The following is a 6,000-nucleotide window of genomic DNA, read 5'->3' as shown; positions in this document are numbered from 1 at the left end:
TCACGTGACTTTTATGTCTGTGGCTAGTAGAAGTGAAAAGACTTGCTGGCCAAGCCTTTGTTAGAGAATAGTCCTGCTTGTAATTGCACCGGTGTGATCACCAGTGGTTCTGTGCACTCACCATTCGAAACCTTTTCAGTTGCAATGCCCTCTGGGCAAAGGCGCTGACTTTTGTTTTTGCTGGCGGGTGCAAAAAGGAAGAGGTGTGTGTGTGTTTGGGGGGGGCACTCTGCCAGTTTTGGGGGAAGGCTATTTTCAGCATATTTATACACTTCTTTCATATTCTAGTTATTGAATGTGTCTATCATTGGTATCTTTACTATTTAAATAATGATTAAATTGTTATGAACGACATAATTACATTATTATGAATTACAGTGTATTAAAATCATTGCAGTCACTTACAAGCTGTCTTCACTAACGTCCCAGTTTAAAGACATTATGTCCCACTGTAGCTTTCTGGATAACTGTCAGCAACCTTATTTACATCTAGTTCCCTGGTATTGTCTTGATGCATGTGAAGGACAGCTACATTATTCAGTTGTGTCTGTCCCACTGATAACTGGAAGTAATTTTTAAGTCTTCTGAAGCTGAAGAATGAGCTCAGGATGATACAGGCACAGTGAGAAGGATTCTTATATATTTGCAGTACTCTGGAAATATAGTGCTGCAAATAACTCTTTCTTGATGGGTAACAGCTAATTTAGGTACCTTCATTTTGTATGCATAGATGGGATTATATTTTGCCATGTGCATTACTTTGCATTTAACATTGAATTTCACCTGTCATTTTGTTGCCAAGCCACCCAGTTTTATGAGATTCCTTTGTAACTCTTTGCAGTCTGTTTTAGACTTAACTATCTTGAGTAATTTTCTACCATCTGCAAACTTTGCCACCTCACTGTTTACCTCCTTTTTGCAGATCATTTATGAATATGTTGAACAGCACTTGTCCCAGTACAAACCCCTGGGGGATACCTCTATTTACTTCTTTCCATGTTGAAAATGGACCATTTATTCCTACCCTTTGTTTCCTCTCTTTTAACTGGAATGCCTGGGAATGCTTTCAGGATCATCTAATGATCCTTAATTTAATTTAATGACAAGCCTTTTGTTATCTTAATCATCCTGCCTCTGTTTATAAGCAGGTTTCAGAGTGGTAGCCCTGTTAGTCTGTATCAGCAAAAAGAATGAGGAGTACTTGGGGCACCTTAGAGACTAACAAATGTATTAGGGCATAATTTTCATTCCATGCATCTGAAGAAGTGGTTACCCACGAAAGCTTATGCCCTAATAAATTTGTTAGTCTCTCAGGTGCCACAAGTACTCCTCATTCTTTTTGTTTATAAACAAACTCCCTGACCCAAGAGCTGAAATTGTTAGCAAAACAGAACTCACCACATTTCACACTCAAGCTCTGGCTTCTGGGTGCTGAGCATCCAAGATTTTTTCCCAGTGGCTGCTTGAACCCAGGGACTCAGTGCCTACGCCTCTGGGTACCCATCTCCCAACTGCCAGTTCAACTCCAGGGGCAGTGCATTCTGGGAAATTTTGCAAGGTTGACGGTGCATTCTGGGATAGTAGCGGGAGGCCTCATTAAACTGGTTTCAGCCTTTCTAAGTCCACACTTGCAATAAACCACTTAGTCTTTAACCAGCTATTGAACCTCCTGAAAGGGTATCTGTTCTAGCCAGGTGCTGGGCCCTTTGCTGGGCATGAATCAAAGTGTTCTAGGGGCTTTAATTGGTTTGATTTCTCTAGTGCAGACCACGCTGTTGTGCTAGGAGCCACCACTGGTTGGAATCTGTTGGTAGTCTGGCCTGAATATCTGAACCCAGAGCTGGTGCTTGTTAGAATCATAGAATCATAGAATATCAGGGTTGGAAGGGACCCCTGAAGGTCATCTAGTCCAACCCCCTGCTCGAAGCAGGACCAATTCCCAGTTAAATCATCCCAGCCAGGGCTTTGTCAAGCCTGACCTTAAAAACTTCCAAGGAAGGAGATTCCACCACCTCCCTAGGCAACGCATTCCAGTGTTTCACCACCCTCTTAGTGAAAAAGTTTTTCCTAATATCCAATCTAAACCTCCCCCACTGCAACTTGAGGCCATTACTCCTCGTTCTGTCATCTGCTACCATTGAGAACAGTCTAGAGCCATCCTCTTTGGAACCCCCTTTCAGGTAGTTGAAAGCAGCTATCAAATCCCCCCTCATTCTTCTCTTCTGCAGGCTAAACAATCCCAGCTCCCTCAGCCTCTCCTCATAAGTCAAAATTGTGTTGCCACACAATTTCCCTGTGTCACTTCCTCAGCAGAGTTAGCTTTATAGTTCATAGCTTTCCTTTTTAACTACTAGCTGCTTACATAGAAAGAATTATAATCTGGGTTTCTACTGCGCTAAACAAGATGGCTTCAATTCCCTTTAAAAAGTATTGAGTGAAAAGTGCATGCTTTATCTATGCATCTGTAATTCTAATAAGCTGCCAGTGCGTCAGCATTTTCTGTCCTCCTGAGACGTTCTTCAGTTTCCAATCCATCCAGATCTCTGCATCCAGGACCCTTTCAGCTCCACTAATCTCCATTATAAATGTTACTTTTGGGGAAAGAAATGAGAAGAAATCAAAGGTAAATCCAGTAAACCTGTTTCAGAGAGAGGAAATGAGATACAAACCAGATTCTAGTTCCCTTGTTTATTCATGCAATGTTGCGGAAAAACAGTTTAGCTTGGCTTAATGCAGATTTCAGTGATTGCTTCTGCTTAGCTAAACCTTGTTTAGTCAGATTTCACTTTGCTGAATTGGGTTCAGCCAAGCTTATATTTGCTACCTGTGGAATAAACAACAAACCAGCCAAATAATCCATCACAAACCATAAGGCCTATGTGACTGGAAATACAATGGAAATAATAATGCTCTTGTGTGAGTTGTTTCCCTTCTAGGAATAAACAGCCCAACTTCTTAGTCAGGAAGCTGTGATGGGTTTTAATAGTGTGGTGGATACCGCACTTAAGTGGAAATGTCACAGTAAGGAGGTGCTGAGTGCAACCAAATGGGGCAAAAGTAGTAGTTCTGCAGAAATTGGAAAATAGAAAATAAAGAAATAGGGTGTAGTACAGTCATAAATCTCAGGATAAATGATTTGCTCTAAGCCCTTCCATCTGACGTAACTAGGTTTTCATATTAATCCCACAACGGCAATATGAGCTCTGAGAAGGTAAGTGTTCTAGCAGACAGGGTGTTAGACTGGGGGCCAGGAGAAACCCGGCTTCTATTCCTGGCTCTGGTACTGAACTGCAAGGGGACTTTTGGCAAGTCCATGCCCATTCTATGCTTACTTCCCTGCCCACCCTTGGATGAGGCTGCCAATTTAGAGTGTAAAACCCTTTGGCCTGGAAACTCTCTCTCATGATACATTTGTACAGCACCAAATGCAATGGGAGCCCATTCTAGGTACTAACGCTGTCATTCAGTGCCTCTTGCCAGACCTGCTTGGTGGAAGCCATAGGCCTAAGAGATCATCTGCTCAGCTATTGATCTTAGGCACGTTGCTCAGCGCGTTCCTGGACAGCACTCAGATACAACAGTGATGAGGATGGTATAAGACCCTACAGAGACTAGAATCTCAGAGAATCTCAGAGCTTGGCAGCCTCCCACCTGACCCGCCTGCCACAGTGCAGCTACTAGTACTCTTCCACTTCTCCTCCTCCTCTCTTCTCTTTAATTTTATTTCCTTGCCGTTGCCCTCTTTCCAATCAGCTTCTTGGTTCCTCTAAGTGCTGAGGTGCTACAGAGACAAGCACATGATCTATATGTATGTAGATAGCTAGGCAGCGGTGCCGGGGCCTGACAAAGAGGTGAAAGGGGATTGTCTCAAGAAAGTGAGTGGACACCCGGTGGTGTGCTCTGGAAAGGGAAGGCCAGGTCATGGCTGGGGAGGGAGATGAGCCCTAATCTTCTGACATCCCATAAGTGTCTGCTCAACCTGGAGCTGGCTCAAGGCTGGGTGAGTGACAAGGAGCCCATGGTGGATGCCGGTTCTCAGAAATCAGGACCAGCAGACAGACATTCCAGTAAGCACATTAATTTTCACTGAAAGAACCAAGTGAGATCTCCAGTGTCCCAGGCAAAAGGTTTGCCAGTGGAGTGGACGGTGTGTCCCAGTTGACCCAAGCCAGGTGAGCCTCACAGACATCAGATGTGTCCTTGCAAAGGGTGCCGCAGTCAAACACCTGCAGTGGACCGAGGTTTTTTTTCTGTTCAGCTGTGTGTCGACCATAGTAAGAAATCAGTTCTGTGATAGCATGGCTGCAGGACCCTTTCATAACGACTAACATCACTTCACTGTGAGTTTCCAAGGTGATCACGCCTGACCAAGACTGCGAAGCTGACGTACATTTGACAGGTGGGCCAATGAAGCACACAGTATAGTTCTGGATGCCCTTCTGCTTCATGCCTGAAATGTGGGGGGTGGGGGAGGCTGGGTGGGGAACATGATGGTGTGTTCCCATCTTTATCCTTTCTTTCATCTGGTAGCTGTGAGAATATTAGCTGTGGCATAACCACTTGTATTCACCATTTCTCCTCCTCCCCACCCTGAGGCTAGTGCCAGGTGCTGTCAGAGTTGGGAATATGAAGACATACCCACAGGCAGGCTGCCCAGCCCCTTGGAGGGACCTCGCTTCTGTTCTAATTCTGATTCATGAGCCAAGGCTGGGAGCTGCTCCATAACTGGGTTATGAACATGTTTGGGGGAGGTTAATGATTGTGCTCCACTTGTTAAACATCTTAGATTTAATGTGAGACGAAAAGAGATCACTCTTCAGTGAAGTGCCCATCTGTAAATAGCAGATATTTGTTTGAGAAATCCAGCAGCCCTCCTCAATGGGAGTGAAAAGCCTTGTGTTTAGTCCTCACACCATGGTGGCTGTCAAGCATTATTTCTGTTCCAGCACATTTGTGTCTGAACTTGCTTTGACTCTTAAATGATCATTTGGTAGGTTACACACACACACCAAAAATGATGACCTTTGTTTCGAATGTTCAGTGTTTCTTTGAGCCAATCTGCCAGATCTCTCTGCGTTTCTGTTGAAACTGCACTAAAACAGTAGGAGCTTTGATTGTACCCCACCGGGCTGTTGTTTCGGCATCTTACACAATGTCATTTCCCCCCAGTACCGAGATGTGACTTGGTTCCAGAATGTTTGGTGTAATTCGAGGTTGCCTGAATTAGCTTCCTGGGATATGTGGTTATTGATTAATCCCCCAAAGAGCCAATTTCTAAGCAAAGCAAGCTCAGAAAGGCGAGGTGCACAACTGGGGTTAGCTCATTGCTGTGTTGAAGGATCGATCAACAGGGCCTTGAAAAAGCTCAGTGCTCCCAAAACAGTACTTGGAGGGCGTGTGCATGGAAACAGAAGACGCTGCTGTAAAACAAAATCCAGGAGTGTACGAGAATGGCAGAGGCAAAAACTGGAGCACGAGGAGGAGTTGTCCAGTCCACTTTGTCATGCATGCCCCTGTGCCTGGCTAACTGGTGTGCGAGGTGGTGGTGGGGGCTCTGCTGGGGGCACTGACACTGAAACAATGTAAATGTCGACATTAAATCTATGTCCCTGACAACGGCTGCAGTGCAAACTCCCAGCTGCTGTGCTTGGCCATTGTTACTGGATTCTGTGAGGGATGCAAGGAGGTACCTGCCCACCCGCATCCACTGCTGGCATCCTGCAGTGCTATCTGTTCAAGTGATCTCACCGCGAAGGAACTTCAGGGGTGGGGCCTACCCCTGCTGCCAGTAAGTGCCGGGTCTGGCTCCGCTGCTCATAGCTGGTAGAAGCACCCCTGTTAGTGGATCTGTGGCCCTCGGCACTCAGAGCGAGGGCATTTTCAGGTAAGCACATTTCCTGTTTCCCTGCACGCAGACTAGGAAATTGTGTAAGCACTGCTGGAAATTGTACTAGTGTGTCTGGTAAGTGTCCAGATTTTAATCACGCCTGCCGTGTGAAG

Source organism: Eretmochelys imbricata, chromosome 5 (genome assembly GCF_965152235.1).
Source record: "Eretmochelys imbricata isolate rEreImb1 chromosome 5, rEreImb1.hap1, whole genome shotgun sequence".
Lineage (NCBI taxonomy): Eukaryota > Metazoa > Chordata > Testudines > Cheloniidae > Eretmochelys > Eretmochelys imbricata.
This window is presented reverse-complemented; position numbering follows the sequence as displayed.